General features: G+C 43.3%; 1 protein-coding gene and 1 long non-coding RNA gene across 9 annotated transcripts in view; one reads left to right on the top strand and one right to left on the bottom strand.

Moving 5' to 3' along the window:
• The window catches only part of APBB1IP (amyloid beta precursor protein binding family B member 1 interacting protein), an 84,939-nt gene extending 78,249 nt beyond the window's left edge, over positions 1-6,690 (bottom strand). For 2 of the 5 annotated variants that reach the window (XM_055427856.2, XM_055427877.2), the window contains exons 1-2: positions 6,503-6,643; positions 6,111-6,321 (exon numbers count right to left, since the gene is read on the bottom strand). The gene's annotated coding sequence lies outside the window, so the exon portion shown is untranslated. Of the gene's footprint in view, positions 1-6,110; positions 6,322-6,502 lie in introns of all 5 variants that reach the window. The other 3 variants (XM_088844152.1, XM_055427859.2, XM_055427872.2) reach the window with 3 other exon arrangements.
• Positions 6,516-25,016, top strand: LOC148775461 (uncharacterized). Of its 4 annotated transcripts, none has more exons than XR_016039196.1 (4): positions 6,516-6,649; positions 9,798-9,989; positions 11,067-11,238; positions 24,639-25,016. It is a non-coding gene; the product is annotated as an uncharacterized LOC148775461 (long non-coding RNA). The 4 variants fall into 4 exon arrangements; XR_016039197.1 differs by having other exon boundaries at positions 24,633-25,016; XR_016039198.1 differs by lacking the exon at positions 24,639-25,016 and adding an exon at positions 13,823-15,167.
• The last annotated feature ends 2,817 nt before the right edge of the window (positions 25,017-27,833 follow it).

The raw sequence follows: 27,833 nt of genomic DNA, 5'->3' as shown, positions 1-27,833 counted from the left end.
AAATCCCACATCCACTTTGCCAGGAAATCCTGTTGGCTCTGCCATTAAAATATATGCCGGTTCCCAAAGCTTCTGAATAGATTTCTGACTTTATCCAGCTTTTTGTCAAGCAATCACAGTGAGCCTTTGACATGTAAGTCCGATCACATTACTCCTTTTCTCAGAATCCTGCAATGGCCCCTCAATTTAACTCAGTGTGAAAGCCAATGTTTTCAAGATGGGTTACAAGACCCTACGTGATCTGCCACCTCTTCACCCTCCTCCTCCATCTCCAACCACACCTCCTAGTACTCGCTCCCTCCAGGCCACACAGGTGCCTTTTTCCTCGAACGCACCAGGCTTACTTGTGCCTTATGGCCTCAGCACTAGCTGTTCCCTCTGTTTAGAATACTGTTCCCTCAGACAGTCATCTCCTTCAAACCCTGGCTTAGGTCTTACCTTCCCAATGAGGCCAAGCCTGACCATCTTATTTAACACTGCAATTTTACTTCATTCAACTTTACCTTTTCAAATGGGACTCTTCATTCACCTATATTATTTACTTATTTATGATGCTTACTGATGACTGTCTGTGTCTCCTCACTGGAATATAGCTCCCCAAATGCAGAGATCTCTGTCTTCTCCATTCATCTGGAATAGTGCTTGGCAAGTATTTTTTGGAATGACTGACTTCTATTTAAAGTAGAAATGGAAGTAATACGCAAATCAGCAGTTCCTAACTTACATATGCTTTACCACACTTAAAAGTTACAGTTATCCTGTGATGAATCTTGGTTACTTCATTAATGACTAAGATTCTACTACTTCCATGGTACTTCCTCTTAGCCATTGGTAATCCACTTTGGGTTTTTTTTTGGTGTTTTTTTTTTTTCCACTTTGTTTTCATGCTATTTAAATTAAAATAAGTTGTCTTTACTTTACAGCACACTCTATTTATGGCCATGCTTTGAGTCAGTGAAGATTTTAATTTCAGTTTCCCAGGGGACTTCCCTGATGGTCCAGTGGCTAAGATTCTGCACTTGCAATGCAGGGGGCCCAAGTTACATCCCTGGTCAGGGAAGTAGATCCCGGATGCTGCAACTAAGACCCAGTGCAGCCAAATAAATAAACTAATAATAAATAAATATTTAAAAATAATTTCAGTTTCCCAAGTGCTAGTATACTCTAATTCCCAATTTGATATCTTCGTAAATGCATGTACCTGCTTTCTAAATCCTTTTCAAAAAATCACTACGTTCAGAATAATGATGACTTCTATCAAGAAAAAGTGAAGTAAAGTCACTCGGTCATCTCTGACTCCTTGCAACCCCATGGACTGTAGCCTACCAGGCTCCTCCGTCCATGAGATTTCCCAGGCAAGAATACTGGAGTGGGTTGCCATTTCCTTCTCCAGGAGATCTCCCCCGCCCCCCACCAGGGACTGAACCCAGGTCTCCCGCGTTGTAGGCAGACGCTTTACCATCTGAGCCACCAGGGAAGTCCATCAAGAAAAAAGGGTAATGCTATTGAGAGGAAGTCAGAGGTACTGGTATTATTTTACTTCTTAAGCTAGGTGATATGTTTCCTGATGTCGGCTTTATTATTATTTGTTGTAATTTATGTATGGGCTTGCCTTGTGGCTCAGTTGGTGAAGAATCTGCCTGCTATGAAGGAGACCTGGGTTCGATCCCTGGGTTGGGAAGATCCCCTGGACAAAGGAAAGGCTACCCACTCCAGTATTCTGGCCTGCAGAATTCCAGGGACTGCATAGCACATGGGGTAGCAAAGAGTCGGCCACAACTGACGGACTTTCATACACTCAGGTATTTACGTTACATCATCTACTGTATGTATGAAATATTTCATAGTAAAAAAGGGAAAATCTAGTTTTTGCTTGTTCTACTATCACTCTGTATTTTCCTTCCAGTTTGATATGATATAGATCTATGGACATAAATCTTCTGGCCAGTTTGTGGAAACATAACTACTGTGTGATTTTGCATTTATCCGCTCCCAGCCCACAGCCATTTCACTGAGGAGTCTGTGATATGAGATCAAATCAGAAGGATCCCCAGCAGAAGTAGAAAAAAAAAGCTACTCACTGCTCATTGATTTAATTAACACAGCCCATTATCAAGAGGATTGGAAATACAATAAAGATAAAAATGAAACCACCTGGGGACTTCCCTGGTGGTCTAGTGGTTAAAACTCCGTGGTTCCAATGCAGATGGTGTGGGTTCGATCCCTGGTCAGGGAATTAAGACCCCACATACTGTGCATCACAGCCAAATTAAATCACATGGTTGCTGCTAAAGAAGATTATTTTTTCAAAAGACATGTTTTCCCACTCTAAAAAGGCATGTTCTTTGCTGGCCTACCTTCACTTCATCCTCCGTGACCCCCGTGTGGTGTAGGAATCTGATGATACTCCCACAGCACAGGGCCTTGGTCATGTTTGGGGCTGTAACTGCCCATTTATGTCTCCCCTATTTTCGAACTTCACTGAGGAAAGGCCTCCTGTTCGTTTTCACCATTTAAGCCCTTGCCCTTGGTATTGCGCCTCGAGTGCAAGTGTCATACTGACTCAGTTCAAAGGTCAGCTCTGCTTCTCACTCCCTGGGTAAGCTTCTTAACCTCTCTGCACTTTCATTTCCTCAACGATAAAGGGTTAATAGTGGTATAAGCCCAGGTGTGTGCATGCATGTATGCTAAGTTGCTTCAGTCGTGTCCAACTCTTTGCAACCCTATGGACCACAGCCTGCCAGTCTCCTCTGTCCATGCGATTCTCCAGGCAAGAATACTGGAGTGGGTTGCCATGCCCTCCTCCAGGAGATCTTCCTGACCCAGAGATAGAACCCAAACCTCATTATGTTTCCTGCACTGGCAGGTGGGTTCTTTACCACCAGCGCCACTGGGGAAGCTCCATAAACCCAGCATGTGAAGCTTAATGAAACAACACATCCAAGTTAGTTAACACAGGATCTGGTACAAAATATAAGCTAAATAAACATAATAACTCTTTATGATGGCCAGCTGGTGATAAAGAGGAAACTGAGTTGACAGAGAAGAAAGACTAGCTCTTATAATATGATTCTTAGTGATTCAAGCTCATAGATGATGTTTAGAAAATGTCTGGAAATGGAGTCAGGAATTCAAGCTTGAAAACAGGAGCTGAGAAAGTGTGGTGCCTTGGGGCGATGCTATAGCTCTGCCTGCTCAAGCATCAGGGTTGGTAGGGGGCCAGCTGGGTCTCTGGGCGTAGACGGATTGATGGTACCACCCAGAAGTGGAACTAATATCACTGGACATTTAGCAAATGTTATTTGAGTCCCAACTATGGTGCAAGGATTTGGCTAGGTGATGGGGATGCAGTGCAATTGTAAATGTTTTGGTGTGACAGACTACGGCACACAATTTATTACAAGCTTCTGCACTTACTAAAAGGTATTGAGTATAAAAATAATTAACACTGAAGAGGATTAGAAGTAAATGAAAATCATGTTTGTGAAAGTGGGATGGTTTAAAGAAATTGAAAGTAGTATATCAAGTACAGGCATCTACGGCGATGCATTTTTTAAAGGCTTTTTATGTGAACCATTGTTTAAGTACTGAATTTGTTACAATACTGTTTCTGTTTTATGTTTTGGTTTTTTGGCTGCAAGGCATGTGGGATCTTAGCTACCTGACCAGGAATGGAACCGGTACGCCCTGCATTGGAAAGGAAAATCTTAATCATTGGACCACCAAGGATGTATTTTATGAGCAGTTCATTCTAATAGTAATATGAAGATATCTAGAACTTTTAATTTGTTATTGAAAAAACTAAAAAAATAGTGGATGACTGGTATACATTCTCAGGATATAAAAATACAAAAGATTTAATAGACGCTACAAAATTTAGTGTTAAGTGTTAACTGCTTGATCATGTCCAACTCTTTGCAACCCCATGGACTGTAGCCTGCCAGGCTCCTCTGTCCATGAAATTTTCCAGGCAAGAATACTGGAGTGAGTTGCCATTCCCTTTGCCAGAGGATCTTCCCAACACAGGGATCGAACCTAGGTCTCCTGCATTGCAGGCAGATTTTTTACCATCTGAGCCACCAAGGAACAAAACCTAGTAGGCAGTGCTTAAGATTTAAAGAAACTGAGTCATAAAGTAATCCATACTACAAAGTTATATTTCCTGATAATTAACACTTGAAAAAATTTGAAATCGATTATATAGACCTGAGCGACTGAACTGAACTGAACTGAAGCTTGGGCTCATCAATTTCCTATTGAAGTTTTTCAATAGAATGGAAATGCGCCTTCTGACATGTAGACCAGAAATTCACTGTTTCTTGAGGAACTTCTCAGAAACAAAAGACCTCAGAAGATTTGACTCTAACAACATCTGTTATCATCATTTTCTCCATTCTTCTTTGTTAGTGATCAGCCATTCTTTGTCAGCATTCAAGACAGGACAGATTCAAAGAATTCTGGAAACTCCTCAATTGCTATTTTAATGATAGATGTCAGGTAGGCCAATAATGTTTACTGATAAGGTTAGAGAGATCAAAGCAACTTAATTAACATCATTTTTTCTCTAGTTAAAGGCAGGTCTGGAAAAGAACCCAAGTCTCCCAAATATCCGGGAAGGATATAAGTATCAGTAATAATGTGAAAATGACTAAGAATCGGAAAGAAAGTGAAGTTGCTCAGTCCTGTCCGACTCTTTGCAACCCCATGGACTGTGGCCTGCCAGGCTCCTCTGTCCATGGGATTCTCCAGGCAAGAATACTGGAGTGGGTTGCCATTTTCTTCTCCAGGGGATCTTCCCAACCCAGGGAACGAACCTGGGTCTCCTGCCTTGCATGCAGACTCTTTACCATGTGATTCTCTGGTGGCTCAGAATCTGAAGATGACATTAAATTTCTTAGACCTTTCACAACACGTTGAGCAGACAGGAAATACCACCCCGAAGACATTACAGAAATTTCCTAGTAGACTCTCTGTTAATTTTGCTAGCCAACGTTACTGTAAGGCTGCCCATGGGCTGTCCCAGTATTTCAGTATTCAGGCCAGAGTGAAAATTGCCCCTGAGGTTTACTCAAAGAGACAAAGGCCTGGAAACCCCCATTCGGAGGCCTAGACTTTAAAATCAGTAGTAGTTAGTACTCTTGCCTTTGTTTAAACCACATTATACCGGAGCAGTAATAAACCCCTGAGCTTTTTCTGTATGTTACTTCGGCTGATACTTCATTTCTTTCTATAACAATTGCATTTAAAGTTATTTTTGAACCGCTTTGCAGTGAGTGGCACCAGGAACAAACACGTTTAGCGTTCCACAACGGTCTGAACGATAAGAAACACCTTCCCTGAAGGAAGATAGGGGGGGAACTTGGATGAGGTGTTCTGGGGGACCCCTGCCCCGAGATCCTCCTGGATATAACAACATCCTGGTTAATTTGCTTCGTGCTTCTAAAAGGGTGCTCTGGATATTCATTCCAAGCCAAATTACAACACCTGTGCCTGGTGTCCAGCTCGTTCCTCTCTGCTATTTTAAAGCGAAAAGGACAGTAATTCGGAGGTAAAGTTATTTTTAAAAAGAAGAAACAGTCGTCTGAAAGTTTTCAAGGAAAGAAACACTAAGACGCGACAGGCCCGTGACCGTCACTCAAATTTTCACACGACCTGCACTCAATGCACGGCGCCCGGAAATGCCCCCGGAAATGCCCCCTGAAATGCGCCTGGAAATGCCCCCGGAAATGCGCCTGGAAATGCCCCCTGAAATGCCCCTGGAAGCCCTTCAGCGCCGGTCAGGCTGGGGCTCCCGGACCCGCTGGACAGGAGAGGGTGCACCGGTTCCCCGTCTGACTTTGGAGCAATTTTCTGGGCAGGAAATCAGTCAAATCTGACGAAACCCAACTCGGAGAAGGCGAACCCCAGCCCCAAACCCCGCGGAGCTGGGTCAAGGGCAGGGGTCGGCGGAGGGGACCGCCCTCCCGGGCCCAGCGGAGCCGCGCGTTCACCGGGCCCGGCCTCGGGCTCGACCGTGGTCGGGAGACATCGCGGGGAGGGGAGTCGGGGGCCGGGGGCGGCCCGGGAGCCGCTCCCAGGGCCCCCGAGGCCGGCGGGCGGGCGCCACTTACCTCGACGGCTGCTCGGGGCGCGCGGGCACTCGGCGGAGACTCGTGCGCGGGCAGCTTCGGGGCGGCGGCGGGGAGGCTTCGCGGGGCGCGGGCTGCGCCCGGCTCGGGTCGGCGACTGGGGAGGAAGTGGTGTCAGCCCGGCCCGGCCCTCGCGGCGCGCAGACGTGGGGCGCTCGGCGCGCGGCTCCGCATCGAGGTGCGAGGAGGGCGCCTGGTGGGAGACACACCCACGGACGCGGGTACAGACGCCTAAAGGGCCGGGGCCGCTTTTTCCGACTCGAGGGCTCCGCGCACCTTACCCCTCCCCGCTCCTCCCTCCCCTTCCTCCTCCCCCCTCCCCAAGGGGACCACAACTTGGGTTGAATGCGGGGGAAAGGTGCGCCTTCTCTCACCCTCCCCGACCTGCGTCGCGGGCCCTCCTCCCTCGGAGGCGTCCTCTGGATTGTCGCCTCGGTGTATCTATCACCCGCCAAGGGATTGGGGCCCAAAAGGCCGTTCCCCCAAAGCCCCAGAAGCCGGTTTCTTTTGCAGCGGTGTTCGTAAGTGTCGACTTAGCCCTTTTGGGGCTTCCTCTTTTCGGGCCAGTTGTGCAAGGCCCTGCTTGCAGGCTGCGCGCCGCCCGCTGGTGTGCGGCCTCCGTGGTAGAGCTGCAGGGGAAGGGTGCGCTCCTCAGGGGCAGGGTCTTGATTATCGGGTTGGCAGCCCCCTAAAGACTAATGACACTCAGTTGGCGGGCGAGGCTGTGGCTTCTCCCATATAGCTGGTGGAAATCCAAAATAGCCAAAACCTTGTGCACGGGGATTCGGCCACAGAGATTTAACTTACATCTGCAGTGACCCTTTGACTCAGCGATCTAAGAGCTAATGTAACACATACTGAACACACACCAAGAATGGGTTACAGAGATACAGTGATGCACACGGACCAGGCCACTCTTGGCCGCAGGATTTGTAATCGCAAAGGACTAACTGGGAAGAACCCGGTGACTTTTGAAAGTGGAATCTCCAGAGGGAAAGTGGGTGAAATCTGAAAACGCAGCAGTTAAGGCCAGATTTGGAAATATGGTGGAAGTCACCTCCTCTGTCGTTCTACAACTGGATCTGTGGGGAAGGTGGTGGAGACCTGATGACATAAATTAGACCCATAAATTATTTAGGTAGTTTCAGATAGTTCAGCCATTGAATACTTAACGGGAAACTGTTTACCATCTACCCTTCTAAGAACAAGCAAAACAGTAGTGATGAAAGTAATTCCTGCTCTCATGGAAGGTACATTCTAGTTGGGAGAAAACAGACAATATACAAATTAATATTTAACATGTCAAGTAATGTCAGCATTTTGACAGCAATTAAAAGGGGAGGAATAGAGTAATGGGAGTGGGGATGGAGGTGCTGTATTAGTTAGCGTTATCAAGGAAGATCTAGCTAAGTGACACTTTGTTGCTGCTGCTGCTAAGTCGCTTCAGTCGTGTCCAACTCTATGTGACCCCATAGACACTTTAGCCAGACCTAAATGGATGAGAGAACGGTCCATGTGGATTTTTGGATGAGAATATTCCAAGCAAAAGGAGAAGCACATTCAAAGGTCTTGGGTTAGGAGGGCACTCAAGATGTAAGAAAAACAGCAAGGAAGGGACTGTTCTGGTCTAGTAGGGGTCTTGCTCTGAGTGATGGGCAGCCAGTGGGATGTTCTGAATAGTCACAGTACTGTGTAAAGAGGTGGAGTCAAGCAGCAGAGTGACTTTCATGGCAAAAGAGGTTAAGGAACACCTCTGCAAAACAATGGAAAGGGGCAGCCATTCAGAGACTTGGAAAAGCATTCATAGTGAAGAAAGAGCAAGAAAAGGTCTTGAGGTAGGAATGGAGAAGGTTAAAAAGGCAGGGTAACTGGAATATGGCGAATGAGCCAGCAGTGGTAAAGAGTGGGGACAGAGAGGTAGGCAGACGCCAGACCAAGCAGGGCCTGGGAGTCAGCCTTGAGGACTTTGGGTTTTATTCTAATTGTAGCGGGGAGATATTGGAAGGTTTTTAGCAAGTGATTTGATTTCTGCCGTGTGCCATCGCGCTGGCCCGTGATTGGAAGATCACTCAGATGGGACAAGAGGAAAAGCAGTAAGAGAACATTTAGGAGGCTGTGGGGACCATCCAGATGAAGGATGATGGTAGCTTTGATCAGGATTTGAACAGTGGGGATGATGAGAAGAGTTTGGATCCAAGATACAATATGAAACCAGAACCTGCAGCATTGCTGATGGGCTGGGTTGGGGGTGGAAGGGCAGAAAGGATTAGAAATTAAGTGTAAACCAGTGAGACTGGCATCCTGGGAGTGCTGGTATGAGGCAGGGCTATTGGAGAAAGATCAGTAGGGACAAGCCGGGTTAGGACCATGGGGACCATGTCCAGGATTGTTTTCTCATCCATGAGATCGTGTAAAATAATATCTGAAGCCTCTATTTTCTTTGTAAAGTAAAAAAAGAAATACGATCATCTGCTTGGGGAGGGGGTTGATAGGAGGTTAGCAGATCATAGATTTAGGGAGCTGGAGAAAGTTTAACAAGGGCATTGCAAAGAATCGGAGAGTGAGTTGCTTAGGAGAATATAATGGGATTTCCAGGCAGCCTGAGAGTCTGAAATTGGTGATGGTGGCAGAAGCAGTCTGCTCACTCATGTGGCCCTCCCGCAGAGCTGGTTTCCTAGGTTTGGAGAACGTTTAGCTGTAATGGGAGTGGCCAAAACAAGCCAGCTGGAAGGATGGGTCATTGTGGTCAGAAGGGAGGCAGTTTGAAGTTTACTTCTGGAGGCAGTGAGATTATGGATGCTGACAATGTCCAGGGTGTGACCAAGGGCCTGGGTGTCTGAGATGGTCAAGGAAGTAAGACGCCAAAAATGACAAACTGCTAAGTCACCCAGGGTTAGGGTGGTCACATAGAACTGTTGAAACTGGGACACTTTTGAGGGGACCAGAGTGCCGACTGGATGAGAAATCAGGAAACAGGTGTAATGCATGACTCTTCTGGACAAACAGCATGATGACAATATTTAAGGTCATCTTAAAGGAAGATTGGGAGTCAAGTGTCAGGGTTCTGAAGTGAGAGAGCAGGAGTGACTGGAATTCGGGGAAATGGCAGTTCTGAAGAGGTAAACGGAATAGCTTACCCAAATGGCATGAGCCTCAAGAGAAACATGTGTTTGCTTTTTGTATTATTTTAAATAAAATGTTGAGCCACTAGAATGTCTGCAGGTAGCAATGGGGAGCACAGAGAACAGCAAACTCACCCTCTGAGGTTAAGGTACATGGAGTGTGAGAGAATAGACCACCTACCATTGAGAAAGCTGCAGTGGAAAGTCTCCAAGGGCAGAGTTAATGCCCCAATAGAGGAATGCTCCAGAAATAGCTTCAGGACACAGGAGTGGCAGTGACTGAGTTTGGGAGATGGGGAAGAGAATGCCTGATGGAATTACAGGCATGGAAGAACTGATTATCCTGGTATGATGGGGTGGAAGAAAATTCTCCACGTGGCTTCCTGTTTGCGGAGGGCCTCCCTAGAATATCTCTGCAGAGGGTGGCTCGTGGATAGAGAATGCAGGGGAACTTGGTTTCACTGAACTGGATTTTCAGCTTCTTACAACCTCGCTCTTTGGGCACATCCACCAAGTGCAACTTGTGTTTTGGTTCATTACCTTCCAGCTAAAGGGCACTTTTGGAGAAGGCAATGGTATCCGACTCCAGTACTCTTCTGGCCTGGAGAATCCCAGAGACGGGGGAGTCTGGTGGGCTGCCGTCTATGGGGTCGCACAGAGTCGGACACGACTGAAGTGACTTAGCAGCAGCAGCAAAGGGCACTTTCATCTTCTGGCAAGGGAACTGGGTTGACCTGAGGTAAGAATCCTGCTACCTTTTTTTGTTTCCTCCAGTGGAGAGGGATTTTTTTTTTCTTTTGGTTTAGCATTTTGTATAGTTTTGCCCATTTATTTTATTTGGCTTGCTCTTAATCATAAGGAATATTTGTTTCTGATATAAATGTCTAACTTTTATGCCCCCTGCAGTGGACTGTATTTTCCAAAGATGGCCACAACCATCTCTCTCTTTCCCCATGAAGAGGTGGAATCCATTTCTTTCCCTCCCCCTTGAACCCAGGCAGGTGCTGTGACTGTTCTGACAGATAGAGGACAGCAGAAGTGGTGGTGGGCTTAGCCCTTAACTGGCTCTTTCAGCCCGCAGCAGGGTGAGATCATGTGGAGAAAAACGAGGCATCAGGGATGAGGTGAAGGGGAGGCACCCAGCCCCCTTATCTAAATAAAGCTTCAGGAGAGAGACCAGGGTGGAAAAACCACCCCGCTGAGTCCAATCAAGCCACAGAGCCCTGAGAGATAATGATAAACAGCTGTGTGAGCCTCTGAATTTCAGCTTGTTCACAGCCAGAGATGCTCAGGATATCATCTTGGGTATCTGTTTCTCCTTTTTCTGTCCTGGTAAAGGTGTACTTACAAATTGGTAGTTAAAAAAGATAACTCTTCTCATGATTTCTATTTTAACCATAACATGTATGTGTAATTAGGATGCTATTACTAGGGCTTCCCAGGTGGGGCTAGTGGTTAAAAAAAAAAACCCACCTGCCAAAGGAGGAGATGTAAGCAACTCAGGTTTGATCCCTGGGTCAGGAAGATTCCTTGGAGGAGGGCATGGCAACCCACTCCAGTGTTCTTGCCTGGAGAATCCCATGGATGGAGAATGGATTTTTTTAATAAAAATTTTAGTTGCATTGTGTGGCATATGGGACCTTAGTTTCCTACCAGGGATCAAACCCATGCTCCCCGCAGTGGAGTCTTAATCCTTGGACTGCCAGGGAAGTCCATATATGTTTTATACATAGTATATATCTTTCCTCTTGCTTGTTAATAAAACCCTCCCTCTGCCTTACCACTTAGTCCTCTGACCTTTGTTTACCTCCTTCAGCCAACCCTTTCCTGCTCCACACCGTGGTGCTAGTCACTGGGAGGAAAACCAGAACAGAAGAGATGGAAGAATAACCCCAGGAAGAAGACAATGCCTCAGAAAGCTTGGGAGAGAATTTTTGGTGGGGAGCTGAGAGCTAAGCAGGGAGAAGGATGTTTGGGGACACTGCAGGGTAAGAGAAGGGCAGAAAGTGAGAAGAAAGGGAAGAAGCGGGGTTTAAGAATCGTCGGCTTGGTTTAAAATTAAGTGTGGTTGTTGGTTTCTTTGCATTGACACTGTACAGAGACTATGCCCGTGGGAGCCCAGTGTTCAGTTAGTAATAAGCATTAACATCTGTGAAATACTGAGATACATGCATACACTGTGCCTCCCTACTTTGTGACTCTGGAGCCGTTATCATTGCTACCTAGTATCACTGGTTTATAAGGAACAAATTCCATTCAAAGTGGTTCAGGCATAAAGGAGAAGTTCTTGGAGAAAAGCTCTGATTGCTCATTGAACTTGGGAAGTACAGCTGGGTCTCTTGAGGGACTACACTAAGAACCAGAGGACTACCAGGAAGTCTCTGAATCTCTTCTTTTTTCTTCCCCCCAATTTTTAAAATTGTGGTAATATATATATATATCATAAAATTTATCATCTTAACCATTTTAAAGGGTACAGTTCAGTGGTATTAGATAGCATCACCGACTCAAAGGACAGAAATTTGAGCAAACTCCAGGAGGTAGTGAAGGACAGAGGAGTCTGGTGGGCTGCCGTCTGTGGGGTCTCAAAGAGTCAGACACGACTTAGCAATTGAACGACAACAACAACAATTAAATGCATTTATAATGTTGTGGGACCATCGCCACCATTCATCTCCATTGCTTTTTTCATCCTGTAAAAACCAAAACTCTGTACCTATTGAACACTAACTCCCTAGTCTTCCCTACCTCTAGCTCCCGGCAACCGCCTTTCTGCTTTCTCTTATGATTTTGACTGTTTCATATAAGTAGAATCATACAGTGTTTGTCTTTTTGAAACTGGCTTATTTCACTTACATGTTGTCCTTAAGCTCCATCCATGTGGTAGTAGTGTAAATCAAAATTTCCTGCCTTTTTAAGGTTGAATAACATTCCATTCCTTGTGTATTCACATTTTGCTTATCTGTTCTTTTATCCATGGACACTTGGCTTACTTCTGCATCTTAGCTTTTGTGAATGAAGCTGCCTCAATATGGGTGTACAGATATCTCCTTGAACCCCTGCTTTTAATAAATTTGGGTATATACCCAGAAGTGGAATTGCTGGATCGTATCTATTTTTTATTTTTGAGGAACTGTTGTGCTGTAATCCATAGTGGCTGTACAATTTTACATTCCCATTAGCAGTGCACACGTGTTCCAATTTCTCCACACCCTCCCTCTTTCTAGTAGCTGTTAATAAGTGTGAGGCAGGAGGTACCTCATTGTAGCTTTAAAGTACGACATGATAATTCAGTACATGTATATTTTGTGAAAGGATCACCAGGATAAGTCTAGTTAACATCAGTCACCACACACAGACACACAGTTACAATTTTTTTTTCTTGTGATGAGAACTTTTAAGTTCTCAGTAACTTACAAATAGACAATCCAGTATTATTAACTGTAGTTACCACTCTATACATTTTTTTTTGGCTTCTCCATTTTTATTTGGCTTTGTTGTATTATTGTTGAGTTATGAGTTCTTTGTACATTATGAGAATATTAAATTTTTGTGATTAAGTTTTTTAAGATTGAAGTATAGTCAATTTATAATATTATATTAGTTTCAGGTATAAAATATAGTAATTCAGTATTTTTATAGATTATACACCATTTAGATTTATTAGAAAATATTGGCTGTATTCCCTGTGCTGTACAATATACCAGGTAGCTTATTTGCTTTTTTTTTAAAATTGAGGTATAGTTGATGAACAGTAAGTTTCAGGTGTGATAGAAGTTTCACAGTTTTTAAAGTTTATACTCCATTTAAAGTTAATGCAAAATATTGGCCACATCCCCTGTGCTGTACAATATATCCTTGTAGCTTATTTATTTTATCTGCTCTGGTCTGTGCCACTTAATCCTCACCCCTATATTATCTCACCCTCTTCCTTCTCTCCAGTGGTAACCCTAGTTTGACCTCTATATCAAACCCTAGAGTGAGTCTGTTTCTGTTTTGTTAGATAATTTTACAGTTTTAACATCCACTTTCTGCTCACTCAGTTGTTAACCCTAGCAAAACCTGAAAACACCTGTTCTTCCACACCATTTCTTTTCACACAGTAATGGCATATGGCAACATCAAGCAGTCAGCTTCTGTATGAAAGACCAAAGCTGGTGAAAAGTGGTTTAGGGCTGTCAAAGTAAAATGTGTGAAAATGCAAGCTACAAAACCAATATTTAAAGTCTTTCCTCTATATGTTTCATCCAGTCTGATTGCCACACCTAGGTGTAAATGAGAACCATGAGCAGAACCCTGAAAAATGCTTATGCCTTAACCAAAATCTTAAAAAATGTGTTGACATCAAAACTGCTGCACTGACTAAAACCATTGAGGCACTACTACATACTTACACTAGCTTGGCTAAAATTAAAAAGGTTGATCATAGTAAGTGTTGGCAAGGGTGTGGAGGAAGTGGTACTCTCAGATACTGCTTGCGGGAATGGAAATGGTACAGCTTTGGAAAATGGTTTAGCAGGTGATTAAAAGGTTAAACACATACTTACCACAGCCTGGCTATTCTACTCCTAGGTAACTGTCCAAGAGAGATAAAAGCATATGTCCACACGAAGACTTGTACACAAATATTCATAGCAACTTTATCTGTTATAGTCCCAAGTTGGAGACAACCCAACTGTCCAGCATAGGTGAATGGATTAAAAAATAGTGTTAAAAAATCACACTGCAGAATATTATTCAGCCATAAAATAGAACAAACTTCTGATACAAGTGTGGATGAATCTCAAAATAATGCTGAGTAAAAACAGGTTAAAAAGAAGACATATTGAATGGTTGGTCTTATTTCTTTAAATTCTTGAGAATTCAAACTAATCTATAGTGAATAAAAGAATGGGAAGGGGTGGGAGGAAGGAAAAAGGGAGGTTACAGAGGGGCACAAGGGAACTTTTAAGAAACTTTCTAGGGACTTCCCTGGTGGTTAAGACTCAGCATTTCCACTGCAGGGCACAGGTTCAATTCCTGGTCAGAGAAATAAGACCCCTCATGCCCTGTGAGGCCAAGAAAAAATGAAAGAAGCTTTCAAGGGTAATGAACATGTTTTGGAGATAGTTTCCAAACGTATGTATATACATCAAAAACTGACCAAATAGTAGATCTTAAATATGTGTCATTTACTATATGGTAGTTGTATATCAGCAGAGCTATAGAAAATATCTTTGTACCTTGGACTGTTTTTCAATTCATGATTTCAAAAAGCAACTTAAAAAATTTAAAAAACAAAAAAACCCCACACATAATTTTAACAGTCTGTTTACTACATTTTAATTAGAATCTTACTTATCAACAATAAAGGAAAATTCTCAGTCCATAATATTAATATTCTTAACAAATATTGATAATTATGAAAGAATCACAGTGCTGTGCTGTAGGAAGCCTTGATCTGAAATATAATTAGAGAGAAAGAAAATTCAAAATTGTGTGGGAAGAAATACAAAATTAAATGCTACAGATTTTCCAGAAGCTCTGTTTGATGCCACTGGCTACAACAAGCTATTGGAGGCTGCAGAGGAACCTTAAATGATCCTACAGCAAAGAGGGGTTTGTCCCCAGAGTATAAGATTTAAGAAACACTGTGTTACATATTTTTTAAAGTTTAAAGCACAAATTTTATTAAAGGTCTTTTGTGTCCAAAGTTTTTTTTAATCTGCTTTTTCGCTGGTGCATGTGTGTGCGCTGAGTCACCTGTCTGTCCAACTCTTTTTGTGACCCCGTGGACTGTAGCCTGCTAGGCTTCTCTGTCCATGGGATTCTCCAGGCAAGAATACTAGAGTGGGTTGCCATGCTCTTCTCCAGAGGATCTTTCCAACCCAAGGATCGAGCCCAGGTCTTCTTCACTACAGGCAGATTCTTTACTGTCTGAGCTGCAGGGAAGATCCAATAACTTGATTAAGGCAAGAAAAAAATATTTATTGCAATTGACCCTGTTCAGTATTTTAGAACATCAAATTAAGATTTAGCAGTTTTTAATGGGCCCAGTCACATTTTCTATTTTTGGCTATACCTTGTGGCATCTTAGTTCCCCCACCGGGAATTAAAACCATGCCCCCTGGATTGGGAGCACAGAGTCTTAGCCACTGGGCCACAAGAGAGAGTCACATTTAAATGCTGGTCTTCAACACTGAGCTGGATATAAGATCAATACAAATTACTTCCTTAAGGCATTGGGGTTACCAACAAGGTCTTATTCAATAAAACCATTTAAATTATGCAGTGGCTAAGACTATGCTCCCAAGATTCTAACAGCTTTGACTGTTACATTTACCTGGTTTCACATAACTGTTTTGTTGACCTTTCCACTTGAATCTGCAACAAGTTGCCTGAAACTTATTTTGGATAAAATAGGAATTTTTATTTTCCCTTAAATCAGTGCTCCTCTCAGTCTTTCTCATTTCAGTAAAACCGATCTCTCCCCGTCATACCTCAATCCTAAACCCCAAAACCATTATTAATTCTATCTTTTAATTCTTACCCTTGTCAATGCAGCAGATGTCCTTCTGGCTCTCCCCAGATGTAAATCCCTTTGTCTCTGCCCTCACCTACTTAGTCCAAGCTCCATAAACTATCCCTTGGGCCATTTCAGTAACTTCCCAACTGACCTTGTTCCTTACCCCCTGCCCCCAATCCATTCTCCAAACAGCAGCCAGAATAATTAAAAATAAAATAAAAGGAAGTAACGTTTGTGGCTAAGACAGTGAAGCATCTGCTCTGGCTCAGGAAGACCCCTGGAGAAGGGAAAGAGGAGCCTGGTGGGCTACAGTCCATGGGGTCGCAAAGAGTCGGACATGACTGACAACTAACACACACATACACAATGTTTACCAATTCTTTAGACACGAGGCACCAGTCTAAGTGATTTACAGTGAATCATTTCAATAGAGTCCTATGTTGTACTAGTGTTACCTTTATTAATGAGGAGACTGACATCTGGAAACTAAATAATATGTCTTCATTTAATGGTAGAAATGGTGTTTGAATCTACAGAGTCTGATTCGAGAGCTTGAATTATTAACCATTATATATAACACCTCCCTGAACATGTCAGATTTGTCATTCTTTGCTACAGAAAATTTAAACTTGCCTTTGTACTTAGGATAAAATCTAAACTCCTTGCCATGACCTCCAAGGCTTTACAAGATCTGATGCCAGAGAATTCCAGTGGCAGTCCAGTGGTTAGGGCTCCGTATTTTCATTGCCGAGGGCCTGGGTTCAATTCCCGCTCAGGGGAACTGAGATCTCACAAGCTGTGTAGCCCAAAAAAAAAAAAAAAGATCTGATGCCAGCTCCACCTCTCTAACCTCATCCCATAGCATCTCGTATTCTCTTCCAAAGCAAGCTGGGTTCACGCTACACTGGTATATTCCTCTCTATTCCTGATTGAGAAGCTTGGAATTCTTACCTTCTGACTTTTCCTGAATGGCGTCTTCACATCCTTTCAGTCTCAGCTTAAAGGTGGCCTTCTGCCCCGTTAGGAAAGGTCCAGGAAGACATGGAGGTGTTGCTGCATTGTGGGGAAAAGGGTGTTTTGAAGGTAGGGAGAGAGGGAACTCAGGGAGCCTTGTTTCTCCAAGTACTCCTTCCTACACTGGTGCCTTTTCTAAGAGAAATAGTTTGAAGTATTTAAATACCGTGATCAGACTGTGAAACATACGGAGGTCAGAAGTTGGCATGTTTATGTTCTCACCCCTCCCTTAGCTATAAAATGAGGCTAATAATAATGTCTTCCTGCCCAAATCACAGGGTGGGGGTGCAGATAACATGGGCAAGTTTGCCTTGAAAACTGTAAACAGGAACCAATGCTTCAGGCTAATGTGGTTTTCACATCAGAGTGGTGCCTTCCTTTGTGAATTCTGCCAAGGACCAATTAGAGAAGGTCAACAGGCTAGAGGAGATGCCCTTAGGATCATTTCATCGCCTGCTCTGGGGACCTCAAGGGACCCACTGCCCATCATGCAGCAGCCTTCAGACATGAAGTTAGTGACAATATGTGTGTCTTATTTCAAAGAACACAGCAAAGAAATACATTTCATTTGATGTGGACCATTTTTAAAGTCTTTATTGGATTTGCTGCAATGTTGGTTCTGTTCTATGTTTTGGGTTTTTTTGGCCAGGAGGCTTGTGGGATCTTAGCTTCCTGCTGCTGCTGCTGCTGCTGAGTCTCTTCAGTCGTGTCCGACTCTGTGCAACCCCATAGACGGCAGCCCACCAGGCTCCCTGTCCCTGGGATTCTCCAGGCAAGAACACTGGAGTGGGGTGCCATTGCCTTCTCCGCTTAGCTTCCTGACCAGGGATCAAACCCGCACTCCCTGCTCTGGAAGGTGAAGTCCAAACCACTGGAATACCAGGGAGGTCTCCCAAAATTAAATTTCAAATGAGAAAGTTTTCTCTGGCTGACTTAGCTCAGAATTCCCTTTTTCCTTCCCTCGTTTACTGTCTCCCCTGTTTCCTTCTCATCTTTGTCAAGACTGAAGCAGGACACTGGTCAAAGCGGAAAACTTCCTATGAACAAGTGAGTGGCAAGCACAGTAAAACAGCTGGCAGTAGATATTTTAGTGTTACCCATTAATGATATTAGGGGATGTTGGTGTAATCAGATGACCCGGGGGAGCTGCTGAGGCCCCACAAAGGCTACCTTGACTCCTTCTGTTTGTTTTGGTTCATTCAGTTTTGTATCCTATCATCTAAGGTAAAAGTTTAAAAAAATCCGTCACTGGATATGTAAATTTCTAATTAGAACTGTGTTGGGGGTGAAGTCTCCATCTTGTAATTTATTCAAAATAAGGGACAAAGTCAGATTCTCTTTCTCTCCTAGAGCCATGCTTGCAATCAGTCAATTAGATGGTATTTGGTAAAGCCATCAAGGCATCTGTCAACAGGCTCCTTTATTTTTAGTTCCCATCCTTATCTTGCGCGATACTTAGTGATTTTATTATTATTTTAAAAGGAATCTTACTCAAAAAAATTTCCCCCAGTATATTTCATGCTGATGTGATCTGCCTTCATTTGAATCTTGTGAAGCTAATCCTGGCAGACTCCCACGGTCTGTGTCCCTGGACCCTCTGCCCCTTGAGTGAGTGGCGGCTTTCTTGACTGAAAGCTCCCATTGCCCTGTCTTCACCATTCTGAACGCTCAGGAGAAACATTTGGCTCCTCCCCACCTCATGCTGAGGCTTGGGGACTGTGAGCTGTATTTTCTAACCTATCTTCTTCAGCTTTTTGCCATGTAGCTGTCTTTACTCTCCGAGCCATGGACATGTGGGGGACACCGGCTCCCTCCACGGGCAACCAGAATGGAGTCAGGGCATGGATCCACCTGATTCAAAACACTCACCCCTGCAGACCAGGCCGAAAGGCTGGGCAACCCATACCAGCTCCCCTCCCTGTTCCTCTTCTCTTGGACTGTCTCCTTCTGCTCTTTCTACTTCTCCTTCTACTCCAAGCTTTGGAAGTACAAGTAAAAAATGAATTCTGCTCAATCCTGTGTTATTTAAAATCTTTTCTTTCTCTTTCTTATGATAAGACGATTTATAACTCAGGCAATGTCTTGCTCAAAACTCCTCTCTTGTTGCTATAGATGGTATTTGAGGAAGAAAAGAATGCTTGGATGCAAAGGAAAATAATTAGATCTCATCGGGCTAAATCATCCAGATGCTGTTAATAACAAATTTATAATGTATTCCAGTACAAATAAGCAGTATTTTTAGAGTCCAAATTGCATTTGCACAGAGAAGCTATTTAGTAACATACAATTAAACTACATCAGACACATGTCAAAGTTAAGTCACACATAGACAGTGTCACAGTTCACGTAACACTTTACTGAAAATAAGCCACCTGAAGGCCACATCCTGGTCTGAATCTATCAAGGGCTTCTCACCAGCCTATAAGAAAAGAGAGCGTAGACTTTACTCTTTTCCTTGTGATGCGTGGGCCAAGGAAGCCTTCCTGTCCCCCTTGATGACGGGCAGCCTCTGTTGTCACTCATTCCTTCACTGGGATATTGTTTTCTCAAAAAAAAAGAAAAAATCCCCCAAACCCAGTTACTTTTGTTCCCTTCTCTTGCTCCTTACTTTCTGGGACTCGAATTGCGTGTTGTTTCTGCTGTCTTACATGTCTCTCTCACGCTCTTTCTGTAATTTTGAATCCTATTTTTTCTTTCTGTGCTTTAATCTTCTGAGCTGTGTTCTGGTTCACCTGTTTGTGATCTACCGTTAAACCCAATTGATTTTGTTCATCATTTCAGTTCTAGCATTTCCATTTGGTTCTTTTTAAAAAAAAGTTTCCAGTTCTCTATGGAGATTTTTCCATCATATCATCTAATTTCTTGAACATATTAATCATAGCTATTTTTTCCCAGCGTTCTGGAAATATAATCAACATATAACATTTGGCAAATTTAAGGTGTGCCATATAATGATTTGATACACATATATTTGCAAAATGATTACCACACTAAGGTTAGTTAACATATCCTTTACCTCACGTGGTTATCATTGTCAGGGTGTTGTGGTGAGAAAATTTAACCTCTCCCCTTTAGATATTTTCAAGCATATAATACAGTATTGGTAACTGCAGCACCATGTAGTACATAGTTCCCCAGAGCTTACTTATCCTATACCTGGAAGTGCATACCACCATCCTCTTCTCTGTTTCTATGAATTTAATGTTTTTGGATTCCACATATAAGGGAGATCATGCAGTAATTGTCTTGCTCTGCCTGACTTGCCCTCAAGGTTCATTTTTGTTGTGGCAAGTGGCAGGGTTTTCTTCTTTCTCAGAGATAAACTCTATTTTCTCTCTTTCCTTACATCTATCTCTTGCATTTTCTTTACCCATTCATTAAATCAGTAGACACTTAAGTTGTTTCATATCTTGGCTATTGTCAAAAATGCTGCAGTAAACATGGCAGTGTAGATACCTCTCTGACATGGTGATTTCATTTCCTTTGGAAATACACCCAGAAATGGAATTGCTGTAGCATAGGGTAGTTCTAGGGGCTTCCCAGGTGGCACTTGTGGCAAAGAACCTGCCTGCCAATGCAGGACACGTAAAACATGCAGGTTCAATCCCTGGGTCGGGAAGATCCCCTGGAGGAGGGCATAGCAACCAACTCCAGTATTCTTGCCTGGAGAATCCCCATGGACAGAAGAGCCTGGTGGGGCTACAGTCCACACAGTTGCAAAGAGTCGGCATGACTAAAGCAACTTAACACACACACACACACAAGGCAGTTCTGGTTTTAATTGTTTTGAGGAACCTCCACACTGTTTTCCATACTGGCTGCACTGTATGTTCCCAACCAACAGTGCACAGAAGTTCCCTTTTCTTCACGTCCTCATTAGCGTGTTATCTCTTGTCTTTTTCATAATAGCTGTTCTAGCAGGCATGAGATATTTCCTCATAGCTTTGATTTGCATTTCCTTGATTAGTGATGTTGATATTTTCATGTACTTTTGGGCCATTTGTATATCTTCTTTGGATAAATGTGTATTCAAAGCCTTTGCTCATTTTTAACTTGGACTTTTTAATTTTGCTGTTGTGTAATTTCTTCATATATTTTGGGTATTAACCCCTTATCACATATGTGGTTTGCAAATATTTTCTCCCATTCCTTAGGTTACCTTTTCATTTTATTGAGATATATATATATTTTTTTTTCCTATATGGAAGCTTTTTCACTTTGATGCAGTTTTTCACTTGTTGAATTTTGCTTTTGTTGCTGGTGCTTTTGGTGTCCAAATCAAAACATATATTGCCAAGACAGATGTCCAGATTTTTCTCCATGTTTTCTTCCAGGAGTTTTATGGTTTCAGTTTTTACACTTGAGTTAATTTTTATAAGAAAGAGGTTTCATTTCATTCTTTTGCAGGTGGCTATCCAATTTTCCCAACACCATTTATTGAAGGTTGCCCAGTGCAGGGGGAGATTGTGGCCCCAGGTCTAGTGATGGTCAGTAGCTCAGGCTGCCGGGTTCCACAGCATGGGCAACTGTGCGGTCCTTGATGAGCACCGCAGGAGGAGGGGAGCAAGGTCTACAGAGGCTGCAGGGCCGGCGGGGTCTTCAGCAGAGCCTCCAGGCTCCGTGAACAGGGACGAGGGCAAGCAGCAGGGGAGGTAGGGGTGCGGCATTGGAGGCGTGCACACTTGCTCAGCTGTGGCGGTCAGCCGCAGGTGCCTGTGGAATGGAAGCCAGTGACATCTGCGAGGAATGGCTTTAGTAGTGAAGGCTGCTGGGTTTGTCTCCAAGACAGGGCCCTGAGAACCCGTCATTTCTGCCACGTGGCTGCTGCTGGTAGCCTCCTGATTTTATCGTTCCTAGTCGTCTGTATATATCTCAGCTCTGCCGGCCTCTGGTTGCAGTAAAACTGAATGGGACCTTTCTATGGGGCCCAGAGAGACTGGGAAGCTGGTTGCTCACCCTGCTCTTCCTCTTCTTGTGAGGGGAACTGCTTCTAACTGGGGACTTCTCTCTCTCAATGCTCTGCAAAGCTGGCGTGGGGGATGGGATGATGTGGGCAAAATGAGTTGTCTTCCTTCCCTTTTTGTGTGGTTATTCTCAGGTTTTTTTGTCCTGCTGTGTTACTAAAGTTTCTTAAGTGAACTCCAGAGCTCTCCCAGGGTGTGTGTTTGTGCATAGCTGTCTAATTATGAATCTTTGTTGGGATATAGCGACTAGGGTCCCCGTACTCCACCATCTTGGTGACATCATTCTCCCTGATAGATGTTTAAATATATGTACCATATACACACGTATTAGATACATGAAAAGCTACCTCCCTTTCTCATACTCCCTTTCTCTGGACTTTTCTGTTTGTTTCTCTCAAACAGAAAGAGTAAAGGCTTAATATTAGAAAACAATAAAGAATTAGAATGATATTTTGGAGAGTAAATTTGGAATGGGAAAAATCCTCCAAACAGACCAAAAATCCTAGTAATCAGATAGGTATTTTTTTTACATATATATTTTTTAAAGTTTATGACAAAAAAAATTATAGACAAAGTTGAAGGACAGACTGGAAAATATATTTTCAATAGATATGACAGACAAAACTATTAATTTCCGTAATAATAATTTCTCTGAATAAGAAATAGAAAACATAGGGGCAAAGGTGACTCACTGAAGATAAGATTTATATGAAAAGATACTCAAACTGACTAGAAGTCAAGCTGGTGAAAGTTAAACAAGGAGTGTGTGTATATATGCAAATTTATATATATTCTTTGTATTTTTTGGCCATGCCTCACAGCATGTGGGATCTTAGTTTCTTCACCACGGATTGAATCTGGGCCCCCTGCATTGGGAACATAGTCTTAGCCCCTGGACTGCCAGGGAAGTCCCAGGAGTTAAAGCAATAATTCAACAACTATTTTTAAAATTATGAAGAAATGTTCTGGTGTCAGGTGGGTGCAGGTTATATCGGCTCTTTTCAGAAGGAATATTTGATAATGTATATATTTTACAAAGTGCTAACAATCATTAAATGTAACTATAAATCATGTAATTGGCAGGAAAAAAGAAAGGAAGGGGAAGGATCACATTGTATGCCGCTGTGCTTCGGCAAGCGGATATTCTCTTCCTTTACTTCTGGAGGTAGTAAAGTGTCGTGCCTTTTCTGAATGTAATCTGACCACATCTATCAAAAGAAAAAAAATTCATTCTCTTTGGCAGAGGAGTTCCACCTTAGAAATCTGTCTCATGGAGATAGTGGCATAGAAAGCCGTACATTCCTGGAAATTTGTTAACAGCTTTGTTTGTAGTGGCAAGAAAACAAAACATGATTAAGTTGTCAGTTACTGAATGACTAATTTAGAAGGATGTTCAAAAGCTGAAGATCAGAGAAGATACTGACATGGAGCCATGTTGTGTGACCTTGTTCCTGTAGCAAAAGATATCCTCCTTTCTCAGACTTCTACGTGAAAATGTTTAGGTGTTTGACTTCATCATTATCTGTTCTGCTTTGCTTAGGTATGGAGTTCAGAAATTCTTTCTGATAGAGGAAAGATTGCCTGGATGAACAGTTATATAACCCTGGGGCCTTGTATGTGCTAAACAGAATGTGATTTATCTCTACAACATTTTTGTGTGTACTGATATATAATTTATGTAACTTGGTGTATCAATATATATGATATTGGACATAGATATGATATAGATGTAATATGTATTGACAAAGGTGGAGAATCTCCATGATTATTATTAAATGGCAAAGGCAAAGTGCTGAGAAATGTCAATAAGATGATCTTACTGTTGTGAGACCAGATACACTCCCTGTATATTAGCATTTATTCATTAATTTTGGGAAATTTGTTGAGGAAATACCATCAGCTTTTATTAAAATCAGTTTTTTCAGCACATAGTATGTCTTTCACTTTACATATCTCAGGTGGTTTCTTCTGTTACAATGAGCACGTATTACTTTAATTTTTATAAAACACATGGGCTGTTAATCTTTGCTCACCTGCAAATGGATTAGCAGATTTCTGGACTTTTGAAGGTAAATGCTAGTTCTAAATTGCCTTCCCTTTATCCATCACTATTCTTTTGGGCATTCCTCAACATCTGCCTGTGAGTTCTTAGGAGACACAAAGGTGTTTTTAATATTGGGGTAGCTAAAAATTTCATTGGGGTTTTTCTGTAAAATGGTTTCCATTAAAATCAGCATAGTCAGAGGAAGGTCTCCTTAGTCCATTTTGTTTCATAACCGAGCACTTTCATTTAACCTACAATTTGATGGGGTCTTAGTTTGGCACATGGGATCATTACGGCATGTGGGATCTTTAGCTGTGGCATGCAAACTCTCCCCCGGCATTGGGAGGATGGAGTCTTAGCCACTGGGCTACCAGGGATGTCCCTGACCTTTCAAGTATTAATGAAACATGCTTATCACTCATATTTTGAGAACATTTATAGCTAGTTAGATAACCAGAAAGGTGAAGTTCACAAAAAGAAAGGAAGTCAAAAGCTTGAAATGGATTTTCTCTCACATCCACTGTGCTGTTTTGGCATTTCTTTGCTTCCCCAGTTGAAGAGCTGACTCATTAGAAGACTCTGATGCTGGGGAAAGTTGAAGGCAGAAAGAGAAGCGGGTAGCAGAGGATGAGATGGTTAGATAGCATCACCAACTCAACGGACATGAACTGGAGCAAATTCTGGGAGATGGTGAAGGAGAGGGGAGTCTGGCGTGTTGTGGTCCATGGGGTTGTAGAGTTGGACACGACTGGAGCAACTGAGCAACGACAACACAAAGTTGAAGCAGAATGGACTTACTGTGTTACTGGCACCACCTGGGAAGTGAAGTGATTCTGAGGACTGTTTCCTTGTAAGTTGCAGATGGAAAAGGAAGGACCCGAGAGAATACTCTTGCCTGCACTGTTGCACCAGCACTGACAGACCAGCAGATGTCAGCATAAGGACACGATCCTCCCGATTTCCAGTTCACCTAGATGAAAAGATTTGGTCCTGTTGCTCATACAAACAGGAGCAGCTGGAGCCTCCTCCCTCATGCGTGCTTCTCCCTCTAGGGATGTGGCAGCTTTATGGTCATTTGTGGAAGAATTACTTCATGCCCTTTGCAGAAGAATCACTTTGTGCCCTTGGAAGTCACCTGTTCCTGACTCCCATGCACATGAAAAGCCCCACTCTTAGGATTCGTCTACATTTCTGGAGTAGCGGCACTTCAGGATCACTCTGATCCACAGCCAGGGTTGAGAAGTGATGTCTGAAGGTGTAATAAAAAAGACACTACTTTGCTTCCGTGCATACTTGTTTTATCTAAATGTGTCCTTGGATTTTACTCTGTTTTATGAAATGTATTTGTGGGTCTATTGTCATTGACTCATTTATTAATCCATCTAGTATTTGAAAAGTCTGCTATGCCTCAGGAATTGTGCTAAGTGTAGTTAAGGAGGGTACCCCTAAGTTTGGCAGGGGAGATAATAAGACAAGTAATTTCAATATAAAGTGACACCTATGATAGTTTACTCAGCAGTGAGGAGTGAGAAGCTCTTCACCTAAGGAACACGGGCATGGCACAACTAAAATATTGATGGGGAGGAGGGCAGGGAAGAGAGCCTGGACAGGCACAGGCGCCCTGTCCTTGGTGCTGACTCTTCACTGGCTAAGATAAAGCAGCTTAATACCTGGCTTCTGATAACTTCTGTACTATCTGTCCCACTAATTTCGAACCAGATGAGGAAAAGGGGAGGGGGAAAAATGAAGGGGCCCAAATGTAAACGGATTAAAGAAGTTATTGAAGAGACAGCCACTGAGGTACTGACTTGGTGATGTGACATTTGAGGGAGAAGGGAGCAGAGATTTCAAATAATTCCCAAGAAGGAAGTTTCTCCTCTGGAAAGGAGGAGAGAGCTCTCTAGTACTTTCTGAAGTGTTATATTTATGAAAGTAGAGGCTTTCTAGAAGTGTTAACAATGTGAAATGGGTCCTGAAATTCACCTGTAGGTGAAGGGGGCCTGAGAGGCATTCAGGCAGAGAAAGCATTATTAACAGCAACAACAAAACAAACTTGTTTAAGGACCCACATGTAACTTAAAATAGCAAGAACACTTAGTGTGATATGACATCACGATATACTAGTGAAGATGCAGCTAGGAGTTAATGTCAAGGATGGTCTTGCATGCGCTTCTCATGGAGGCCAGCAAGGTGCCTCCCTCCCTCTCCCTCAACGGCTCCCCCCACTCATAAGGTGCCTCACCCCACTACTCAGGCCACCCGACTGCCTTCATGACCCTGATCAGTCTGAAATGTGCTACCAACACAGTAACCTACTGACTGTCTGCCCTACTGTGCCACGGACCTTGCCTGTCTTGTCCCTGGTGTCAGCGGACCCACAGATAGCATCCCGCACAGTTCCTGCTCCATATTTGCTGAATGAAGTAATTGTGTGAGCTAAAGCAGTGGCCAAAGGACTGGAAAAGGTCAGTCTTCATTCCAATCCCAAAGAAAGGGAATGCCAAAGAATGCTCAAACTACCGCACAATTGCACTCATCTCACACGCTAGTAAAGTCATGCTCAAAATTCTCCAAGCCAGGCTTCAGCAATATGTGAACCGTGAACTTCCAGATGTTCAAGCAGGTTTTAGAAAAGGCAGAGGAACCAGAGATCAAATAGCCAACATCCGCTGGATCACGGAGAAAGCAGGAGAGTTCCAGAAAAACATCTATTTCTGCTTCATTGACTATGCCAAAGCCTTTGACTGTGTGGATCACAATAGACTGTGGAACATTCTGAAAGAGATGGGAATGCCAGACCACCTGACCTGCCTCTTGAGAAACCTGTATGCAGGTCAGGAAGCAACAGTTAGAACTGGACATGGAACAACAGACTGGTTCCAAATAGGAAAAGGAGTACATCAAGGTTGTATATTGTCACCCTGCTTATTTGACTTCTATGCAGAGTATATCATAAGGAACGCTGGGCTGGAAACACCACAAGCTGGAATCAAGATTGCTGGGAGAAATATCAATAACCTCAGATATGCAAATGACACCACCCTTATGGCAGAAAGTGAAGAGGAACTCAAAAGCCTCTTGATGAAAGTGAAAGAGGAGAGTGAAAAGGTTGGCTTGAAGCTCAACATTCAGAAAACGAAGATCATGGCATCTGGTCCCATCACTTCATGAGAAATAGATGGGGAAACAGTGGAAACAGTGTCAGATTTTATTTTTTGGGGCTCCAAAATCACTGCAGATGCTGATTGCAGCCAGGAAATTAAAAGACGCTTACTCCTTCGAAGGAAAGTTATGACCAACCTAGATAGCATATTAAAAAGCAGAGACATTACTTTGCCAACCAAGGTCTGTCTAGTCAAGGCAATGGTTTTTCCCGTGGTCATGTATGGATGTGAGAGTTGGACTGTGAAGAAAGCTGATCACCAAAGAATTGATGCTTTTGAACTGTGGTGCTGGAGAAGACTCTTGAGAGTCCCCTGGACTGCAAGGAGATCCAACCAGTCCATTCTAAAGGAGATCAGTCCTGGGTGTTGATTGGAAGGACTGATGCTAAAGCTGAAACTCCAATACTTTGGCCACCTTAGGCGACGAGTTGACTCACTGGAAAAGACTCTGATGCTGGGAGGGATTGGGGGTGGGAGGAGACGGGGACGACAGAGAATGAGATGGCTGGATGGCATCACCGACTCGACGGACATGAGTTTGAGTGAACTCCGGGAGTTGGTGATGGACAGGGAGGCCTGGTGTGCTGTGATTCATGGAGTCGCAGAGTCGAACACGACTGGGCGACTGAACTGAACTGAACTGAAAGCCTTCATTCAAGTCTACTCCTCATAGACAAACACCTGTGTTCTAGAGAATATTCTGGAATAGAAATTTTGTTTCCAGTTTTTGCTGTGTTAGAGGCTGGCACTCTTTGCAGGATGCGGCAGAGAACCATGGAAGGGAGCAAATAAGACACGTGGGACCCTCGAACACTTCAGGTTAGACTTTCCCAAATTGTTTTCCTAACACTGCAGGGGTGAGTACATCTCTCGTTCTGAGCCCGGAGGCTGC

The sequence above is a fragment of the Moschus berezovskii genome, chromosome 15 (genome assembly GCF_049115385.1).
Source record: "Moschus berezovskii isolate FMDL1 chromosome 15, NW_MosBer_1.0, whole genome shotgun sequence".
In the NCBI taxonomy this organism is placed as follows: domain Eukaryota; kingdom Metazoa; phylum Chordata; class Mammalia; order Artiodactyla; family Moschidae; genus Moschus; species Moschus berezovskii.
Note: the sequence above shows the minus strand (reverse complement) of the source record. Positions and strands in the feature narration are given on the sequence as shown.